Source organism: Molothrus ater, chromosome 5 (genome assembly GCF_012460135.2).
Source record: "Molothrus ater isolate BHLD 08-10-18 breed brown headed cowbird chromosome 5, BPBGC_Mater_1.1, whole genome shotgun sequence".
Taxonomy (NCBI): Eukaryota; Metazoa; Chordata; class Aves; order Passeriformes; family Icteridae; genus Molothrus; species Molothrus ater.
The window spans coordinates 17,147,081-17,170,489 of record NC_050482.2 but is presented as its reverse complement, the minus strand read 5'-3'; the positions used below and the strand labels follow the sequence as shown (position 1 = coordinate 17,170,489).

Sequence of the window (23,409 nt, the reverse complement as noted above, 5' to 3'; positions counted from 1 at the left end):
ACATCTGTTCTGGTCCTCTTCCCAGAAGTCTTAGATACCTCCAATTACCAACGTAAAGGTTTTGATTATTCCGTTACGTCCAGAAAATGAGTTATCAATGACAAGACCACAGTACAAAACAGTGGGCAAGCAAAATGTTCAGCCTTTGCCAAATCACATTGTTTGTTCTAAAGTTAAAATGGGGGGTGGGGGCATGGGGTTGGGAAAGGGAGAGGAGCATATATGAATTAGATGGGAAGAGTACTTGGACATTTAAAATATACCTCAGTCCAGTTCAATAATGAGGAGAAAATGACATATAACAAAACATGAGAAAGCACTGACTTTACCATTGTTGATGTCAGAGTAGAAGCATTTTAAAGTTTATTTGAGCCTAAGCATTGTACAGCCTGATCTAAAAGAGATGAAACAGTATCTCAGCAAGGACATTTTATACAATTGTAGTCCTTGGTGCTTATCCTCCTTGGTCTATAACTCAGCTGGAGGCTAGCAGAAATAAACTATGCTTTGTAGAGAAATAGTAAATCAAAAATCCCTCATTTTTAAAGGGTTTCTCCATATGTTATTATTCTTCTGAATTACTGAAACCACAATAAAACTCATTTTGTCATATAATTGATTTCTATATTTTTTGCATTATATATTCAGCTCAAATACTAAGGCTTGTCTAGCCATTTTATTTTATGTTGGTTTTTATCATACATTAGCCTTTTTAAAAGGTGAAATTTTAAATAAACTAAAATACATTCAGTTATAACTGATATTGACTAATCCTTTGATACACAAAACTCCTTACTGACATCTAACTTGAGGTGATGGGTGTCCCTTCACACTTCACTAGCCGCTGTGATGATTCCAAACAGCTCTTGATCTGCTCTCCAAGCAAACAGATGTAGGTGTGACTGCAGACCTAAAGTTTCTGTACTCTCACAGCTATTTGCTGTGCTTATTAACAAGACATGTCAAGCTGCTCATCATGTGTTGACTGGTGAAATTTAGTTAACAGAAACTATGTGTAATAGAGCCAAGAATAGCCCTGTTTTCAGTCATGATTAAAGATGCTGGTACTTCACCCTGAGATAATTTTATTCAAATATGAACTTCTTCCATGTAGAGAAATCCCAATATTTCATGTTACATACGACAGGTACCCATATAACCCATTTAAAAGCAAAGCATGCCTGTAACAGTCTATTTTAAACTTCTGAGCTCGTGTTTTGTTTATTGTAACAGGCATGTTTTCAACTTGAACTGTTATCAGAAGACTGCAACTCCTAACTCAAGGGAACAAGACTGCTGACAAAATAGGTTTGCAATGTAAGAATTTGCTTAGTTTACCCAAAATGAGAGCATTAGTATTTACAAAAATAAAATCTTATTATTTTCACTTCCTTCAACATCTGCTTGGGCTCCAAGAAAAATACTAAACTAAATGTGAAATATATCTCTAATAGTAGCAGGTTTTCTCATTTACAGGCAATTTTTTCTCTCTGACTTTGAGACAAAGCAAAGTTCTAAGTAAAATATTCTAATTATTAGAATTATGCAAAGATAGCTTACATTTATGAAAATGAAATCATTTAGCAACTTGTATATGGTTAATGAAGCATAATAAATATTAAACTAATGACATTGTAAGTCCACAGAAGATAATATGTCAAAGCAATTCACAGCCATCATTTGCTATAAAGACAAGTCTAAATTTTCACAAGCATAGTCAAATCCTTAGGCAGATATGAGGGATTTATTATTATTATTCTTGTTATAGCTAGTAGATGTTTTTCAAAAATTTTTAATTTTGTTACACAGCAACATTTAGACACCCTATGAAGACCTAGACATATGAAGGGAAAACTGTAAGATTAATAAAATTTATAATAAAAATTTGATGATAAAATTAGATCAAAAGATCTGTTTACAGAAGATGATGAACAAAATGAGAATGTTTGCAGAAAGCATATTAGTCAGCTTTTAATTTTCCTTTCAGTCTTTTGGTGATGCTACGGCATTTTCAACTGAAATTAATAATGTGTTTTATCAGGGTTGGTTATTATTTAATACACATCAGGAACCTGTCTACTTACAAATTAAGTATTTCAGAACTCAAAAACTAGAAGCTTTCCTTCCTCCTTTCTCCCCTCCTCAAAGCCAGTAAAATCAAGTCTTGGACTATCAGCCAGAAGACACGTGATTTTCCACCACTTAGGGGAGCAGATCCCTTGTCTTTGCTATCTGCCAAAGGACACAGAAACTCTGCACCAAGTAGGAAACAAAACACCCTCCCCAAATTCAAGACACTGTGTTCCTGTCAGTGCAGAAACTGGATCTTTGTTCCTTGTGAGCAAGCAGAAGTCATGTCCTCCGAGGATCTATGCCCTTCCTAGCAGCAAGAGGACAGTGTGCAGCTCTGGCAGCATCACCGCAGCCCTGGCTGCCTCTGAGGGGCCCAGTTCCAGCCCCAGCCCAGCAGCTGAGCAGAGCAGCTTCCAGCCTGGAAGGGACAGGTCTGCAGCAGCTGAAGAGCGGGAGTCGGAGCCAGAGCCCTCGTGGCCCAGCGGAAACAGCCTCCAGGCGTGCTTGGAGTAATCAGATCAGGCAATTCCTTGTCAGTGAAATGTTAGTGTTCATGGGGCAAAATTCATGACAGTCTCACAATTTTAATAAAGTTGGCACATGCTTAAAGTCCTGATCTGGGAAATGTCACTTGTCTTCCGACTCAGGTTATGAGACCAATAATGTAGCTCATGTTATATACTAATGGCTCTCCATGTGCTCTGCCTCCAATTAGTCACATAATAATAGAAAAATCAAGTAATCTTCTCTTTTGCCATAGATCATCACACAGCGGGAAAAATTGATATTTAAGATGTATCCTTACATCGAAGGGTTTTCAAAATGAATAAGGCTTAGAAAACAAAATGCAAAAACTTTTCAGTAAGAAGATGACTAAAGAAAAACTCAGAAATATGTCTTATTTTTACATAGGTACAAAATTTAGGTATACAGATATAATATTCTATAAATTACTGTACATATATATATTTAATAACTCTATAGCTTATAATTATATGATTGATGGATGATTATATAGTTTATCATAATTAAAATTTTTGGTTTATATATATATGATTTTCAATGACTGTGTATCTGTTCCAAAAAAAAAGAAAAGTACCCCCTTCCTGAAATTCTGACATCTTTTTAAAAGTTTGAATTACATGGATATTTTATTTTTTTAAGAGTTATTGAATAACTCTTCCCAAATATTATTTTGATTAGACAGGAAGAAATCTTGACAAGAATTATTGTGCCAAACCTCCCTTTGAATCACCTAGTGCCAGACCTACCATCAGTCCTTTGGTAATTACATTCTCCAATCTAGAAAGGAACCTTACCACAATACCCAGTTATTAGAATAACAGGATGCATGCCAAATTAGTTTTGTCCAGGTCCTGAAAGACACACATATAGATGCACATATACACATTTATTCCCACAGACTCTACTATGTGCATCCCCTTCTAACATACAGAACCAGTTAGGACATCTATCAGTATTACAGAGAACTTGGCTTTAGATTATACTCACTGGTTTTCAAATCAATCAGAGAAGCAGAAATTAATGAAATTCCTTTGTGTTCACTGAAATTTGCATACAAGCTCTAGAATCCATCTGATCAGGGGGACCTTGGTCCAACAAATGTTTTCTACCACTGCATTTGAGCACCATGACTGTGCTTTATAAACACTGCACTGATGTCTGTGACTCAGGAGGAACCACTGTGTCCAAGGGACAAACATTGCAGTCAGAACCTCAACAATCCACAAAATTCAAGGTTGATTTTGACCAAAGTAATTGTGTCCTTGTATGTTTATTTGCTTCTCTTGTCTTGGGCAGGGGAATAAAATGGCTGAAACTGTTGATGTAAGTAGACCTGAAGAAATTATTTCCTCGATAGTAAAGCTTCTTTCATGCATGGTAATCTTTGGCTTTTAGGAGCAGATTGTGAATCTACACAGACTGACAGATTTTCTACAGCACCAAAAGTCTGTTGGATGCAGCAGATCTATGATGGGATGCAGCCAGGAAGTATTTTCTGTCCCAGGCTTAAAGAATACGAGGCCTAAACAAGGAAATGCTTTTACTTGTCACAATCAGGAACAACATGCAGTCATAACACAACTAGGGAGACAGCCAGAGTATGCTGTGCTCCAGCTACTTCCCTGGCATCTCCTTCACAGGAGTAGAGAATGATGACTAGCACTGACTAACTCTACTGGCATTAGAGAAATTAAAATAGGGAGCCACCCTGCATGGCTCATCTTCTCTGAATGGGAGATGTTCCAGTGGTGAACTGCTAATCCTGGGATGAACTGACTGAAACAGCTTCCCTAAATGTCTTGCATGATACACTCCAGTGTTCTTTAGCAGTACAGATATGAGCACTTCTGAGTGGAAAACAGAAGAGTCATCTCATGTAGGTTTGCAGTGGCAACCTCCTGAGCTAAAAAATACAAATGCCACTCTCTGGCATCAGACATACAAAGCCAGGCTGGCTCTGCCAGAAAGGAGGAAAGGAAGTCAAATAGCCAAAAACCTGTCCTTCTTTCAAAATCTTATGACCCTGAAAATGACTTCTTTGGTTCCTCTGGTCACTGGACAACATCCAGAATAAAATAACTGTTTACATTAATGCAAAAACTTTTGAAATCCTAAGACTCTTCTCTTGATCAAAACTCTTTTTATGCTCTGCCCCTTCCATGAGCAACATTGGAATAAGTATCCATGAGGATACTTATTCTTTTAGTAATGTTGCCAACAGTTACAAGATGTTCCATTCTTGGCTCTAAGGCAAATCTATTCACTTATTAATCAAAAGGAACAGTCTCCTTAGCACTCTGCTTTTCAGATCTACTGATTCATGAACCAAAAAGATAAGGAGGGGAAGAAACTTCCAAGGAAGCTGTCAGAAGCCAGAAAGTAAGGGGTCACAAAAATGTTCAATAGGTTGCACTAATACTCTGAAAGTTTCCTGTTTGATGTGTGTGGATATAGTTTCCTCCAATTGAATTCCCTTTGATATCTGAAAAAAAAAAAAGCTCAGAATATTACTCCTTCTGATGCAGAAATGTCAGGAGGAGTAGGAGAGGGAGGAGGAGTAAAACTGACTCATCTTCAGAGTTAGATTCAACAAACCCTAGATACATTATCCATCAAGAAGACTCTAATCAAATATATGAACAACAGATTATGCTACATGATATACATATGATATCTATGATATGGATGATATACAAGGAATCAGAAGCAGGCTGGATGTAAGCATTAAGGGAGGTCATTTAGAGATACTACAGGTAATACAGCTTTCTATCTCCTATAGTCAGATCAGATGGTAGGATTACAGTACATTTTCAAGACAAGAAAGGCAAAAAAGGAACCTATTAAAAATTATTATTTACCTTCCTAAAGACAGGAGGGAAAGAAGTTATGGCTGTAATGTATAAAGTTTACTAGTCCGAAAAAAAACCCAAAAAAAACCCCAAAAAACCCAAACACCACAAACCGAAAAACAGGCAAAAACCCCCAAATCCTAGCACTCATCGTCTTATTGGACACAGCTGTGGCCTATTAAGAGCAGGCCTGTTCCTAATCTTGGGTGATTGGTACAGCTGCAACTCCTCAGGGGTGAGACTACCTTCTGCACTATCTTTATTTTCTTACATTCTATCCCTCCACAGTCTCCTGCTCACGAACTACTTAGAATGAGATAAAATATCAATCAAAAAAAAAAGTCCAAGTAAATTTTAATGCCTGTTGGCATACAACACCCCAAAAGGACTCTTTCCTGTAATAGTGCTATACAGAGAATCAGGATAATGATCCCATTTAATTAATGAAAAAAAAAACCCAACTTTGAAGGTCCTAGAGATCCCTAATGACCAAACATTTGCTCAAGATCAGGGGCACAGCCTATTTGCAAACTGTGTGATGCCCAGAATCTTCATATTGACTCAGAGTGAACTGGTGTAACAGACACACAAAAGAACTGTGAAAACCCATGGGGCTCTCTGACCAGGGACACCTTGAAAGAATAATTTGCCTCTCTGAACCCAGGAGATGTTTGCCCATAAAGTGGCTGTAAAAGCAGCTATACTAGGAACAAGCATTATTCCCTACATGTCTGATTCCAAATCCTTTACAGCTGCCCTTATAAAAATAGAAAAACAGCAAGAAGAAAAAAAAATAAAAGCAAATACTGTACACATATTGAAAAAGAAACAGAAAAAGAAAAAAAATCTCACGAATAACAAATAGATGCTTCTCATTAAAAAAAAGCAGAAAAAAATGAGTTGGTCTTGTTTGCTTCAAATGTGTTTGAAATATGTGTATTGCATACAAATACCTTTTTTTTTCTTTTTATCTTCACATTAAGTTTGTCTCCTAAAACTAAGCATGGTTTTCACTTTATTCAAATAAAGTAGTTTAATTACTTCTGCTGGCACTAATTTATAGCCTGTAGATACTTGCTAATTAAGAATCCTAATCACTGTTTCAATCTTCTCCATCATACCTCTATCACCTGGTGTGATTCATACCTGCTGATTCCCTTAGGCACTAAAGCCATACATCAGAAAGACATTTCCTAGGATAAAAGTAAACTTTTTAAGTATTTAAGAATTAAATCAAGGAGCCTTATATACCAAAATTTTATCCTTAAAATTTTTAAACAAAACATCACAAATCCTGCACTCTACAGAAAGTCAGTGCTCTAAAAAAGTTTGCAATTCAACTTCAAAAGACTTTTGACTTCTAAACCAATATGTTTTCAATTGTTTTTCATTGATTTGCTAGTTCTTCATTGAAAATGAAAGGTCAAGAATGGCAAAAATCATGACTATCAAGAACACTAACACCAAAACCCAAGAACATCAATTTTTACTCATAAGATTTAAACAAAGGAAAAAATTAGCAATGGAAAAACAAAATGAATTTCAGAACATTTTTTTTTTGCTATTAACTCACTCTGTTTATTAGCTCTTCAAAATTTCCACACTCACAAAGTCCTGTTCAGGGGAATGTAGGGATTTTTCAAATATAGTTATAATAAGACTTAGACCTGCAGTAGTTTAATGCATATTCATTTAAGCTTTGCATGGATACCACTGTACTCCTGGAATAGAATGTGCTGTACTTAATCCTTTGCAGTTAAGTTCCCAGTTTTTCACAAGCATAAGTACTATGAAGAAAAACAAATCAGCAATAACAAAAATACAGTATAATCAATATAGATTTTAAAATAAAAATACAGGATATCCTAAAAGTGGACAACACCACATTCTTTTGCTGAAATCCTTACAATGTTATTCCCAGGGTTGTTTGTGGGGGGATGGGTTGTGCAATATAGCATTTCCAATTCTTTTTTTTTTTTTTTACTTTAAATAAATTATAATATACAGTCCTTCCTATACATAAAGAGTTTGAAACAAATGAAGGGATGGCTTAAAACAGGTGGGACTGGTTTAGTTCACCTACATCGAATTGCTATTCATACCAAGGAAAAGAATAGAAACTTCACCAGCACAAAGTATGCTGGAATAGGCCAAAATTAACAGAAATTCCTTTTTACATTTGCCAGTCTCAATTTGAGATTTTTTTTTTTTTTAAGGCTAGATATTTTCTATAAAACCATAGCAATGAAAACCTAAAATGAAAACCTCTAACTTTTAATAAAGACAGTAAATCTAAATTGGATAAATGGAAGTAAGGCTTAGTTTGCTTAATTACAGCTAAAAGATCTAAAGTCAATTTTCGGTTATTTTATGATTTCTTATAAGACAATACTTTTAACACCAAATATTATAGCCTAGATGTTCATGTGTTACAACATAACACTCACTCTGAAAACACATTAAAATAAGAGATACCCCCATTTGAATAAATGCTATTACACTTGGTAAAATTTTACTTTTCTCATTTACTAAATTTACATAATTCTACACTACCACATGTGGGTGGAGTAGGAGTTCAAAACAAATGAGTCAATATTTTTCTTCAGAAAAAATACCATTAGCAGAGCATTCATGAGCAATCATATAATCACAGGCAAGTGTCCCAGACCCATAATATATGACGACAAACACGCTTCAGAGAAATATCTTAGACAGAGAAAAAGCTCTCAGTATGGAAAAGCCATGATGTTATTCCAAGAACAATGAACTTAAGCTTGACAATTTTCCTGCATCCAGTTATAACACAGTCTCCCCGCCTCAGCTGTAAAATGAATTTATTAGCATTGCTATTCTGAATTTTTTTACATCTTTTGCCTAGTCATACTTGAAGCTTCTCAGTGCAAGAACTTTCTCTTATGCTTTCAGCTCAGATCTACCTCAATGGGTTTCATTACATTCTGTTAAAGAACAGAAAAGATACACTAAAACCACAAATTCCCATTGTAATACATTGGAAGAGTTCATACTCCAGAACTGAACAAGTTAATTGACCAAAGCTCCTATTTACTTTTTTTTTACTGTTTCTTGTATGCAGGAATTTATGCAGAACACCCACAGAAGAGACTAGTGTAAATAGATTATTTTGTTCTTTAAAAATTTACAGAAATCCAATCCACTATAAAATTTCTAGCTCATGTTTTGCATGATAAATTTGGAGAACATCTTTCTGTCAAAATTATTGAGAACATTTTGCAGTAAATTGCCCTGCTGTCTGTCAGAAAGCATGTATAACTGCAGCCAGAATGATCACTGAGCCGAGTTCAACACAGGGTCAGCAGTGACTGCACTGGTTTCAGTGAAGATACTTTATTGCCACCTTTTTAAGCAACAAAGTTTTTGTGCCAAACAAGAAACACTCTGAAATTGTGAAAGTCTGGATGTGAGCAGTCAAATAAGGGCTTATTCCTGCAATGGAAACAGCAGGTTGTCAAATGTCACTTCTCTTTGTCATCCTTTACTTATTCCTTATCCCTGTGAACCTCTGCAGCCCAGAAAACACCATATTGTTCCTGCTAGGAACAAGCCACCCTGCCTTTAAAACCACCTTTGCATGGCCTTGGGACTGACACCTGTCAGACTTGCTTTGACTGGGCTTGTCTTGGTCTGCCTGGAGCTTTGCTTTAACTTTTCTTGCTGGGAAAACAAATTTTCTAAGGTTCAGGTGGCTACAGCCTGATTTGTGTTTGAATAATTTTGTGGAATATTCATAAGTTTTACAGTCAGAGTAATAAGTCATTTTCTGAAGACAGAAATATTAGGCCAGTGTAATGGTGTAACAGAGGCATGATATGGTAACAGAGATCTCAATAGTGAGGGCATAGAATGTAGTGAGGTGAAAACATGAGACAATAAAAAAGTGGGTCCTTTAGGACCCCCAGAACTGTAAAAAAAAAAAAAAAAGTTGGTTAAAGGAATGGAGACCTGGAAACTGGGCAAAACCAGATGCTGGTGCAACAAAAAACATTAAAGAACAGTACCCTCCAGTGTGTTAAGACACTCCAATAGATTTGATTGTAATGTGAATTTGCAGACTGAAGAGTTAAGCATCAGAAAGAGATCAGATTATTATGAAACAAATTACATGTAAACTTTGTCCTATATTTTCATATTGCTTGAAGAAAAGATCTTGAAACATAGTTGCTTGATTTTCAGGGACACTTTCAGAACTCAAAGACAAACCACCCAAGACAAAAACTCAGTCTATATAGAGCACTTTGATTAGAAATGCTTTGCTGTATTAATTTAGACTCATATTTTGAACCTCCTTGCTGTCTTTTTGATTAGGTTATTAAGATTTAAATAGAGCAGTAGTAAATTCTTGGGTGCATGTTAAAGTATTTTTCCCTTTGCCCAGACTAACATTTTGACTGTAAGAGGTCATCATTTATTTTTGGTACAACAGAAAAAAAAAAATTCTCAGATGAAATAATTAAAACTTATAATTAACTACCCTGCCTCCTCAGGGTCTGCTTTTCATCAGCCTTCTCTCTTATCTGGCTGAAAACCCAGAGCCTCTCTGGGGTGAGGGTTCACCCCTCTGTCTTACACCAATCAGAGGTTTTGGCATCACACATCCCAAAACTCACCTGCTGCCCTTAGGGGAGCAAACCCTGCCAAAGGCAAGGCACCCTGGCTCCTTCTCAAAGGGCAAGGGCTTTGAGCTATTACCATTCCAGGCTCCCACAGCAGGAAATGGTAACTAAAAATCCTGCCGAGTTAAGATACTGCCTACATAGAAATAAAAAGGAAACCCTAAGTTAGAATGACATCAGCAGCAGTAACAAACTTCTACAAGACCACACATAAGCAGTACAAAGTGTAACAAAATGGGTTTGGGAAAGCTTTTAATGAGTCCGTGCTCTCATGCTCTCAGCAAAGCATTAACTTACAGTGAACACAAAAAGACTTTTCATTTAGTCTTCATGGAGTAATGTTCTGTATTTGACAGTGAGAGGGAAGGAATGGCCATGAATTCCCATACTTCTGGTGAAACTACACAGCCCTTACATCCATAAAAAAGTACTAGATATAGTCCTGTCCCTAAACACCAGGATCTAGCATGCAGAATCTACTGTGACACATTGACCACATCTGTACAGAACTACCACGTGTAACTAATTCTAATTTAGAATGCATAAATGAAAAGTGACAGAAAAACCTGTGAATATTTAGCCTGTATATGCTAAAGATATGAGTACACATAAATAATTAAAACCTAGCCTTGCTGTTGGACACCTGTTTCTTGAAGCATATTAAAAATTAAAGGAATACTATGGATGACAGAAGGAAATTGCATGTTTGCACAGAGCAGTATGACAGTAACAGGAAAGCAAATGAGTTTTTAATTCCAATGGGCTGCACTTAGTTTAGCCAAAAGTTGTTTTTGGTAATTTAGTGGAGTATACTAATTCTCCTCTGGGCTGCTTTTTTATAACTTTAAATATTGACCCTCTGGAGTAGCTCATTAACTACTTCTCTCTCATTTAGGTAGTTATGGAAGTTTTTATCACAGTAAGTTTCTTTTCAAGCTGAGGAAAATATGTATTGTGTTTGTTTAAACAGAGCAATATTACTATTCAATATTTGTAAACTCTGGAATGTAAATATTAAGATTTCTATTAACTGAAATGACTAATCAATAGGAAAATACATAATGATGCAAACACTGTATGTGTCCCACTTACCCACAGATATGAATTCTCCAAACCTTACCAGAACTAATCCCTGGGCAACCTCTGTGTTTGTGCAATGATACATTGCATGGGAACACTGAAGGATCAGGCACCAAAGCTGACTTCAGTCTCTTCAAAAGACTGCTCGAATCACTAGTCTGAGATCTTGTGACCCTTATGCAGTTTTTTTGTTTCAAAAATCCCTCAACCCCTGGTTTCACTGGGGTTCAGTTTCAACAGGCACAAGGGGTATCTTTAGCAATTTAGTCTCTACTTCATAGGCTGAGGGATGTGATTAGGAAACTGGTCTAATCTTGTATGTAGAGAGACACAAACCCTTCCTTCAGGGGCTACTCAAAGGTCTGCTCAGAGAAGTAGTCCAGCAGACACACTCAAAAAACAAGAGAGGTCCCTGACATCCAGCCTAGGCATTCTCTTTTGGTCATCTCTGCTGAGGCTTGATCAATTTACAAATGCATTTAGTAATTTTTATCAGCAAGCATACAGAAGTCCTAGTAAATCTACCTGCATAAATTAGCTGACATCTCTATAGGTGCTAAAGCCTAAAGAGAGTCTTGTTCTTTCTTTTTCTGACTCATCCTCTTGTTGTTCCCAAACCTTATTCAATTTTCCAGCACTGAAAACATTATCAGATATTCAGGGTAGGATTAAATTTATAGATTAGGATGGCCAAATCCAGGTTTGTATTTTAAAGCAGTTCCACAGACATGCAGACAGGCACACATCAGCAGGCAGAATGGCAACCCCTGCCAGAGAACAAAGAGTAAAGCTAAGAGAAAGGTTTCCGTAAACGAGAACCCCAAGCATTATGCCTGAAGTCTCTGTTTTCTTTTGAGCTATGAATGAGAGGAAGGGTACAGGGAGTTCAGCTAAGATGTTGTTCTTCAGATCTCCCTTACATGCCCCTAACTCTGCATATCTCACACCTAAAGGTTTTAATTTCCACATGAGCTAGGGAATATTTCACTTCTTCTACAGACATTAAACATCACTAGAAGAGAAGGTCACCAAATACTTCATTTTCAACATAATTTTTACCATTTCTTTTTCCCTCTTGGATCTTCTTGCTCCATTACTACACAGAAATGCCAGTAGCATGTGGGAAACTTGCAGGTTTCAGTTTTGGAGAGAGATTGCAAAAAACAAAAATTAAACAAATGCAGATCCTGTGCTAGTGGCACACCTCCTGTCTTTACCCACATGCACAGGAATGAAATTACTGCCTATCTTCAAGCTTGATAAAACACACTGGTAAATGTTCATATAGATTTCCTATCTTTAACTGCAACAGAATCTCAAGAATATTTATTATTAAACCTAAACATTCAAGTCCCTAGAAATGGCAATTCCTAGTTAAAAAAAATGTAATACCAGTCTTAAATGAAGTATTTTCCAGATGTTTTTATCCAAAGTAAAAACGTTTCAAATTTCTAAAAAAAAAAAAAAATAAAAATCTGCTGCCTCTTGTGTCTTTTGTGAAATGCAAAGAAGGCAAAGCAGCAGAAATACATCCTTGAGACATCCTTCTAGACTTTTTTATATCTTTGGCAAAAGCACCAGACAAAGTTTGCAGTCAGGAAGTGTCAGTGGTATCTGATTATCACCTCCCACTGCCACATGTATTGTTACTTGTCTTTTTGCTGAGCCAAGTGGGAAATGCAAATATTTATTTTTTATCTAAAACCCAAGATATGCAATTTCTCTTTCTATTTCTATGCAAAGTGTTCTAAAAGAAAAATTTAACACAGAGAGACAATTTACCCTGATGGTCCACTAAATTTCTCTGTTTAGTATGAGCCAATGAAAGAAATTATTGTAAGGAGTTTTCTATTTTTCATAGCATTGTTACAGCCAGTCTTGTTTGCTTTACTAGATTCCATATCTTTCAAAAAATTTCAAGACATAACAAACTTCCCATTCTCAAAATGGTGACAGAACCTTATAGCTATATCAGCTTCTTCTGAAATAGGTGTTCTGCATGAAAAGATCAGTGAAAATTATTAATCAAATCATATCCTTGGAGGGATAATCATAGAGGGAACCCTGAAATTCTAGCAGACAATTCTACACCTTCCTAAAACTTCTTAAAACCTCTTCCTAAAACTTTCAGTATTGTCTCTATTTTCCATGATTACTTACGATTTCCTTGTAGAGTATGAGCTGCTCTCCTACCAGGAATATTTAAAAAAATAATCATTCTATGTGCTTGTTATATGTTTTATATTAGAAAAACATAATAATAAGTTACCGAAAATTCTGACAAGCCCTCAGGAATGTATTCTGACTTTATAAATGCATGTTTGATTTTGGCAATGTAATGCCTATGCAATTAAGATAAATGAGATAATCATGCGCTTAGAACAGATCACACTGAAACTTTAATTGTAGATATCACACAACCCAATAACAAGTTTCTATTCCAAATGGAGCACACTAATAGACGTATAAGAAGGTTCCCAAAAACTCAGCAGTAGTGCAGTCGTGATATTGCAATATTGCAGCTCTTTATTGGTTTCACACTGTGAAAGCCACTAACTTTCAATTTTGTGATGTTATTCAACACCATTTGATCAGCTTTTTTATGCCACTGTGGATAACAACAACAAAAGATATAAGAGAAGTAATAAAATGAGAATTTGTTAAAGTCAACCGCCTTGTCCCATTATAGAGATGATAGGATGAGCAAGAGGCAGTAAGATTCAGAATTGTCAGGCTCTTTAAAAAAAATTCATTTTGCTCTGTTTATGCCAATGAGAGCAAAACAAAGAAAGAATTAAACAAGACAGCATGTTTTGCATTAGTTGAAAAAATACATAGTTCCATAAAGAAAAAAAGTCAAAGAATAAACGCTACATTTAAATTATAGTATCTAGAAATTTCTTCACTTTGAACTCCTGAGATGTGATTCTGAGGATATCTTCCATGCTGACATAATCCAATGGTGTAACCTATGTGTTTTCCATGTTTTGTAGTTTCTGCTATTGTTTTTTTAAAATATAACTAATTTTTCTTTTTATTTGCTTAAGATATGCACTAAAACAAATACATATAAGATGCAATTTTCATCTCTTTTGACTACATGTTTACAAATCTTTCAAAGATTTGCAAAAAATACAGGATAATGTTTTTTGATTGTGTTTTTCAGCAGATAAAACAAAACAAATCCACAAAAACAACAACAAAAAAACAAACTAACAAAAACACCAAAACAAACAAACAAAACAAAAAAAAGGCAAACCAAAACAATCCAAGATCAATAAAATGCTGACATTTTTCCTTATATAGATACTACTGATAAAACTACCTTATTTGATTCCTACAGTTGTGGTCTAGCATTATTAATGAACCAGTCTACAAACAAAAAATGTCAGAGAGCAACTCTCTTTCCTTAAAGCACCTTAACATTCAACTAGCAAAAAGTGATTAGCAAGAGTCTGGTGTTTTTTTTAAAACAGTTTAATAGTGTTCACCACCAAAACCTTCTAAAGATATATTGGTACCTCACACTCTAAAATGTCTCTGAGAGTCCCCTAGACACTTATAGAAAGTAGCTCCCATAAAGACCTTTATAGCTGAAGAGTTACTTTTTTTCACAAAGAAACAGATGTGTAAAATCATATGATACAGATAATCAAAAGCAAATTTCAAATACCTAGGCTAAGCTAATATTAATGATGCTATGCTATTAATTACCTCAGAGTTAATGTCAGAAAATTTGTATTAAAAATATGTACTCTTACAAAAGTCAATTTATTTCCATCTAATCTACCCACAAATACACTCAAACTAGCAAAATAATATTAACTTCGTGACTTTGTATTTCATGTATAATACATTACATAAATAAATTTGTAAAAGTGAAGTTTCACTGAGAAGTTTTAAAGACCAAACCAAGCAAAACAACACCTTCCTTCTATTGCACGCAGATTATCCCCAAAAATTCAAAGGTAAGCACAAACAACCTTGTCAAACCTAAAACAGACTACAGAAGTAACAGAGCAGATACAAAAACTTTATGAAAAATCCAGTTCACTTCTCTGTCATCCGACAACACAAATCAAAACAATAGATCAATTATCTGTTAAAGGATCTTATTAAATAACTCAGTGTGCTGCTCATTGTCTAAATGTTAGAGGAGTCTTTGTTGAACTGCAACTTCATTCAGTTTGTCCAGACACATGATAGTTACCAAGATTATTGCGAATTTTTACAACAGAAGTCAAACAACTCAACCATCCACTGATTCCTGTGCCTTCATATACTATGCTGTATTCTTGTCTCATCAGAATGCAATAATTTTCAGTAATGCATTATCAGAAGATTAAAAAAAAAAAAAGCAGTATGTCCCCAGGTAACTTACAAGGAAATTTATGAAAAATGAGCCTCTTACAAAAAAATCAATATTTCTAAACCATATAGACAAACTGATAGAAGGTAAATTTGCCAATGTTGATTTGACCTTCTGTTTCCCTTTGGAATTAGTACTCCTTTCAGAAGAAGCAAATATAGCCACTTGGGCTATTCAAAAGGGTCATGTACTAATGTTATGACAGGCATTGATTACAGTATTTTGATAAGTCAGCTAATGAAATAGCACTAAAACGAGCTTGCAGTGGAAGCCTGCCAAGGTTCTATTTAGAAAACCACATCCAGATATATCAAAAACTCTTTATAGATTAATGAAAACAAAACAAAAAAAAATTGGCAATATATTAATTATGTTCAAAACTAAATTCTCCAATTAAATGGAAAGAACTGCACTTTGCTTCTCCACATATTCTCATTTCAGTTTTAAAAATAACTCCTTGTCCGAAAGGCAAATGGGAGCTAGTAAAATGCCCTTTAAGAAAAAAAGGGAGCATTCTTGGAAACTTCTACCAAGTGCAAACATACCAAGTACGTGCCATCTAACAGAGCTCTGCTCCTATGTTTATGATTCAAATTAACCCAGTGATACCATGACATCCCAAAATAAATGGTAATAAACCATGAGAAGACATTTACATAGAAAAACTAGTCCAAGAAGGAATAAAGGCTTCATTCACCGGGACTACAGTCTAATCCTAAATTCAGTGTAAAGAAACTTTATTTCTCTGATTTGCTTCTGAAAACAAAGCTCCCAAGCACAGTACCTCATTTCAAGCCATGGAAACTTTTATACCTTTTAAGTATGGACTCTACTTGCAGTAGAGAGTAGATGCATCTCTAAACCACACAAAAACACAACAATATCTGTCATGGATGCAACTTCTTGGTAGATATAGAGTACACAAACTAATTTTACATTATTACTCTAGAACAGGTTCAAAATTGTGAATAGCTGCAGATGTTGGCAATGCATTCACCCCGATACACACCTACTTGTTTAATTAAGATTTTTTTAATGATTCATATACAGTCCATTGTAACTCCTTGGAAATGTAACATACTTTGAAAATATAACTGCCTCATAAAAATATTAAGTATTAGCTGTAAAGCAGACTGCATTGAACATGAATTATGGTATCCTTTAATTCTTGAGGGCTGCAGAAATAAAAGTCTAATATAAAAAGCTCAGCTAAATCAATCTCGAACAATGGCATAATCTTCCTCCTGTTCTTCTTCAACTCCATTCTCATGCATTAACATCCACTTCACTTTGTTCAGCCCTCCGCTAAATACATACTTAGCTCTATAGCCAGTATATACACTGCTCTCTGGGAGCACCTTCAGAGGCAACCAGAGTCAGTCCCACTGTTCATGCTGCATAGCTGCAGTGCACCTTCAGGAGACGGCCCACCTCCAAGGTTCATCCTTGTTTCCAATTAACACACCCTAAAGCCCTGGAGAGAAAACCACATATTATGGTCTCCACCACAGCACGTGCAACTAATGGTTTTTGTTCTGTACAGACAAGCTGCATTGATCCAGAAAAAATATGAACGGAAGCATGGCAGAACTCCCCAGACAATCAAAGCAAAAGCACATGAGCAAACAAAGCCAGAAAAGCCAGTCCTGCCCAGGTTTCCTACAGGCAATTTTTTTCAGATGGAGAACCAAGATTAGCTCAGACCACACTGCCCTTGCTCTATCTACACTGGAAAACCACTCACCAGAGCATGCAGAACCTGACTCATAAAAAGACAACCAGGAGTATTTCCACCAGGCCACAGAAAACATTGCTATGAAAGAATACTGAGGCACATCACAATTAGAGGAACATCAGTGACTATCCAAGGAGTATCTGGGAATACTCTAGTACTTGCAGTGAACCAACATAGGCAGCCAAGCACTTAAGGGAGCTTCACTGTCTCCACATCCACACTCTGCCTGGGCCACGATGATATTTATTTCTCCTCACTGCTAACAGTACACCTTCACAAGCTGTCCCTGTCTAGGGTCTACAGGAGAGGGAAAGCACAAACAAGTAATCAAAGAAGCTCCTTAGATTGTCAGTAACTAAAACAGTCAAAACAGCAGCAGTGGGAAAAGCGTGGAAGCATTTGCTTGGAAGGTATCTGGAAAATGTCAGTTGTATTAACTGTAATAAAAGGGTAGATACCTTCTCAAGACAGGATTGGCTGAACACTTTTATTAAAGGCAAATCTTCAGCTGTCAAAGGCCCAGTCTCTGGACAACAAGTGGCTCAAGGATGTGGCTCAAGACCTTTTAGACACTACAATTCATGAGAATTTGTTTGGGTAAGCAAAACCAGCAAAGCAGGTAAGTATCGTCACAAGATACATGTTCAATTCATGTATATCCCTAGGAGGAAAACAAAAAAAACCAAACCAAATAAACAAATTTTAAAAATTATAAAAAAGAAAAACAAAAAACACCTAATATTCCAGGTAAAACTCAGATATGTAGAAGATATTGCCAGTGATCAACAAGGTCATGAAGTGAACATTGGGTTGGGTCAAGGATGTTTCTGATATGCATGCAGCAAGACTGTAATGATTCCTGAGACAGCAACCAGGGGAAATAGTACTATGTAGAGGATGAGCTGTAATGACAACGATACCCATGCAGACTCACTGCAGAACTGCTGTGCTACAGACTGGCACAAGCCTGGCTATGGCGAGTTTCCAGAGCACAATTCCTTTCTATTTCTGGGCTCTGATTCAGAACTAGAAACAAATGTGCAACCTTCCTTCATGTCAAAGGCAATTAATCACTAAGAGCCACCAAGGTTATCTTGCACGTTTAAAAATTATCAGTCAGTGGGCGGTTATTTCATGTCTGATCCCAAAGGGTTTGCCAGAAATATGGACAGCCTGTAACAGTCACAAAGTTTTACAGTGCTGTGCAAGACTCTTTAGAGATCAATATGGCTGTGGTGGGTTGACCCTGCCTGGATGCCAGGTGCCTACCAAAGCCACTCTGTCACTCCCTTTCTCAACGAGACAGAGAAGAGAAAATAGAAAATGGCTCACGGGTTGAGATGAGGATAAGGAGACATCACTAAGCAGTCACCATCACATGCAAAACAGACTCATCACGGGGAAAATTAATTTCATTTACTGTCAAATTAGAGGAGGATTTTGAAAAATAAAACCAAATCTTTAAAATATCTTCTCACCCCACCCCTCTTCCTTAATTTTGCTCCCCATTTTCTCTGCTTTCTCCCCCTCAGTTGTGCTGGGGGATGGAAAATTGGAGCTTCTGTCAGTTCATCTCAAATTTTCTCTGCTGGACCTTTGTCCTCAGGGAGAGGACTCCTCACACTCTTCCCCTGCTCGAGTGTGGGATGCTTCCCATGGAAAACAGATCTCCACAAACTTCTCCAATGTGTATCCTCCACACAGGCTGCAGTTCTGCACAAACTGCTCAAGAATGAATCTCTTCCATGGGGCACAGTCCTTCAGAATAATCTCTTGTGGGGTCACAAGTCCTGCCAGAAAACCTGCTCCAGTCTGGGCTCCTATCTCCATGCATTCATAGGTCCTGCCAGGAGCCTACTCTAGCACAGGTTTCCTACAGGGTCACAGCTTCCTTTGGGCAGCCACCTCCTATGGCTGCAGGGGAACGTCTGCTCCAGCTGCCTGTAGCACCTTCTCCCCTCCTTCTTCACTGACCTGGGTGGCTGCAGGACTGTTTCTCTCACATATTCCCACTCCTCTCTTCTCCAGCTGCAATTTACCTCTGTGCAGTAGCTTTTTCTCTCCTTAACAACTCCCAGAAGCGCTACCTCCATCACTGATGGGCTCAGTCCTGACCAGCAGCAGGTGCACCCTTGCAGCCAGCTGGCCTTGGCTCCATTGGACACAGGGGAAACTTCCTGCAGCTCCTCACAAAAGCCACCCTAGCAGCAACCCCCACTACCAAAACCTTGCCATGCAAACCCAGTGCAACTACCCACGAGATAAGGCAGGCAGCACAGACAGACAGCTGGTGGCCCGATTCCTGCTCCACTTCTAGCCCTTTTCTTCCATTGTTAACACCTGATTGGCTTACACTATGATTGTAACAAAAATATGCCAAGCTGCAGCAGTTATCACATCGCCTGAGAACTCCATGACTCAGGGGTTGTACGGAGTAGGTCAAGACCAGCACACCTAAGAAAGCTTTATAGTAAATCTTGTTGGAGTGGTGCCATCCCTGAAAGCATCAGCTGGACTTCCAGTAAAGACATCTGAACCATTCTACAAAGCCAATGTACCTGAATGATGAACAAGAACTTCAGGATGAGACACTATCATTAGCATCATAAACTTCTAGGTTATACTTTTAAGTAACCAAAACAAGTAGAGCCACAAATTCTAGGAGAATCCCTAAACCTACAGCCTCTAACTGCATATGCATTCTTTATGCTCCAATGCTCCTTAGACTGTCTTTAGCAGACAGCTCTGATAGCACTAATTTCTCTCATCATAAATTATAGCAAAAGAGCAAAATCAGAGCCCAACCATTTCAACTGACTTGTGTTCTGCTTTTAGCTCCACATAGGTCTCCCATGGACAACTAACCTGCATATATTGTAATTTAAACTCTCAAAGCATTATAATAAAAAAAAATACACCACTTCAAAGGGTATTGTGATAATTAGTTCATTCATTATAAAGTATTATGAATTTTTCAAAAGAGGAATGCTGCAGAAAAATATTGTACTGCCATGGAACTATAACAATCTTACAGGACAAATATTGACAAAGTGCAGATAGGATTATGACCTTCAAGTAAATAATTTTTATTTTTGATCTTGGCATTTTTATGGACCTTATCACTGTAAAGTCTGAACAACTCACAAATACTAATTAACTGGGACTTCTTAATTATTCTCCCTGCTTACACAAGGGAAACCCTAGACCCAGTCCAATCTAAGTTCTCCTTTAACACTAGATGAGTCAGAAGAAAGGAAGGACAAAGCACAGTATGTAATGTTGATACTCACTGACCTAATACATTCTTCCAAGAAGGCTGTGAGAAATGGAGCAATCTCTGAATTATCTGAACTCATACACAAGGTCTCATGGTGCCATACGTGAAACATTTATAATCCTCTCAGCAGTGGGTCGGAATGCTCTATACTGTGTGCACAAGCAATAAGGCTTCAACTTGTAAAACAAGCAATGTTAATATATTCAATGCTCATTCCCTTGAACCCAATACTGTTTCTTGAAACATTTGTAGTAAAGGATCATAGATTAAAAAAAACCCAAACAACACAGTATTACAAACCTATCTAACAGATCAAAGTATTTCTTGCTAATAGCAAGACTGTACCAATCTGTCTGATTCTTGTACATGCTTCACTGAAACTACAAAGTAAGCACTGGTGCAATCACTCTGTTTCATTAAGCTGCTGAAAAAAAATCTGTAAGCATATATAACACAAACAGTTATCAGGTGACTATAACAATGCTTAAAGTCTCAACTCTTTCATTCTAGTTTTGGGGGGAAAAAACCAACAGAGAGATGGAGAGGTTTAGTTGATTGAAAAATAGTGATTTTCTATCTACAGTGTAGTTATATTAAGAAAAAAAAGTGCTATTTTACTAAGCCAGTCAACATGCATCTTCACGGAAGAATGTAACAGATCTCATCTACTTTTGGTTCACGTTTGGTTTGGTTTTGCAACATTTGGACACTTCAGTCTCTTCCCTCTTTTGAACAGCAAGGGACTGATCCCACAAACAAATTACTTTAGTGCCAAACTGTAGCTAATATTTCAACTAGGAGTAGGAATGAGTGATGAAATAACTTCTTTTGAATATTGAAAAATTAAATATATATAGATATATAATGAAAATATTCCTTGTTTTACTTTTTTAAACATAGAATACATGGGCTGCTCGCACCTGTCTCTTTGAACACAGACTCTTTTCTCTGCTCTTTCTGCCCTCTTTATTCAGATATTGAAGTCAATAACAGTTTAATTAACCTGCCCCTGTCTTGTCTTTGTCTTTCTTTTAGCATGATATGTATAGATATTTTTAGGGCAGAGCCTTTGGTGACAGAAATATTGTTTCTATCAATCTGCAGAGCATAACTAATATAAAACAACATAATCATGTGAAATAATGTCTGGGAAGGATAGCTATGACAAGCTCAGAATGCAGTATTTACTAGGGAAAAAAGAAAGGAAATACATTACCAATTTTCTAGGTGTATTGTCAGTGTCAAAGCACCACAAAAGTTAAACACTAGCAGAGTTTCTAGATACCAGATACAGTTCAACCAAGCACAAAAGCAGGAGCTGAAGGATTGATACACATCCTTGCAGGCAGAGTTTTGAAGTCCTTATTGCATGAGATGACATAACAGCGAGAATTCAACAGGGCCATTGCTAAAAGCTCTGAGAAGCAGAGGGCCTCTTCTTACCCCCCAAAGCCTGTGTCCACACATGAAAATGGCACTTCATGAAACAAAAATACCGGCATGCTGGATGCCACTGTGCAGCCTTGTCAGACACAAATCCCTTCTCTGAGGAACACAAATGGCACCCATTCTCTCAATGGAAGTGAAAGCAGTATTTTAACTGAGTTGCATGCTCTGGCTTTGGGGTGGGATGGCATGCAGTCCTGAAAAATACTCTCTCAAAGCAGAGCTACCCATGAAGTAAAGTTAAAGGAATGCTGCAGGATAGCATATGCACCCCAAACAAGAAGATTCCCTATACAGACATGTAACCATGACAAATTATAAACTGCCCATTTTGCTGCATTATACCAGCTATTCTCAGATGGAAGCTGAACAAGACACTTGTGCCTACACCAAACCAGGGCAGAAAGGGGGCTGCTGTCCTCATAAATCCACCAGAGAACGTTTCCCACAATGAATATCTAAGACAAGGAAAGGATGAGCAATCATCAAGTTTTGGAAAAAAGTTTCTGCTCCTTAGTAATGACAACATTAGAGTCATTTGTGATAATACTCAACCCTTTTTGTTTCAAGTCCAGAAAATATTCTGTTCCAAATCACAAAATCCTATTCTCTAAATCAGTCATTTGCCTAAAAACCTACCTTCCATTAAAATCAGAGAGTTGTAAAACAAGTTATCTGCTGGTTTAATTTGGTTAGCAAGCATCTTCATCTGGACTGTTTTTTACTGGAAATTGTGTGGGTTTTTTTAAACAACTTAATAACAAGGCTCCCTCAGTTCTTAGATTGAATACCAACAGTAAAATAAGAAGGTGAAAACTCTTACAATGTTCCATTCCAACCTCTTGTAGGTTTATTTCTAGCTAATGAAAAGATAGCTACGATTTCATTTGTGTACAATGAAATCATCTATCAGGTCTACTTTAAAAAGACGGCAACAAACTCTGCCTTGCTCTCTCCAATTGGTTGCATTACATGCAATTATTATTCCCATCCAATATTAACCAATGAGATCTTCCTGACAGGTAGTATCAGTATCTTCCACATACTCCATGACATTGCATACCCTTGTGTAGAGCATCTAACAAGGCAAAGCTAACTAAAAGATGGCTGACAAGCTTCATATTTTCATGACAGAACACAAGGACAAATCCTGTTATACTTCATGTGCATGTTCACAGCTGGCACACTGTCAAGGGGCATTGTAATATCAATTAAGGTCAGCATATGAATCACAGTGTCGGTGCATGCACAGCTGGACTCTTAAACAGACTCATGCAAGAGACTCATGTCTTCACACAGAACCATATCTACTGGTTTATATTTTCAAAACAAACAACCAAAACAGCAAAACTAACATTAAAGTGTCTTTCGTTGCTTGATACTGCCCCCTGTGAATGTAATTT

At 36.9% G+C, this 23,409-nt stretch overlaps 1 protein-coding gene across 9 annotated transcripts in view; it reads right to left on the bottom strand.

Annotated features, from left to right (window-relative positions):
• The window catches only part of TAFA5 (TAFA chemokine like family member 5), a 467,230-nt gene that overhangs the window by 308,222 nt on the left and 135,599 nt on the right, over positions 1 to 23,409 (bottom strand). The gene's annotated exons all lie outside the window — the stretch shown is intronic.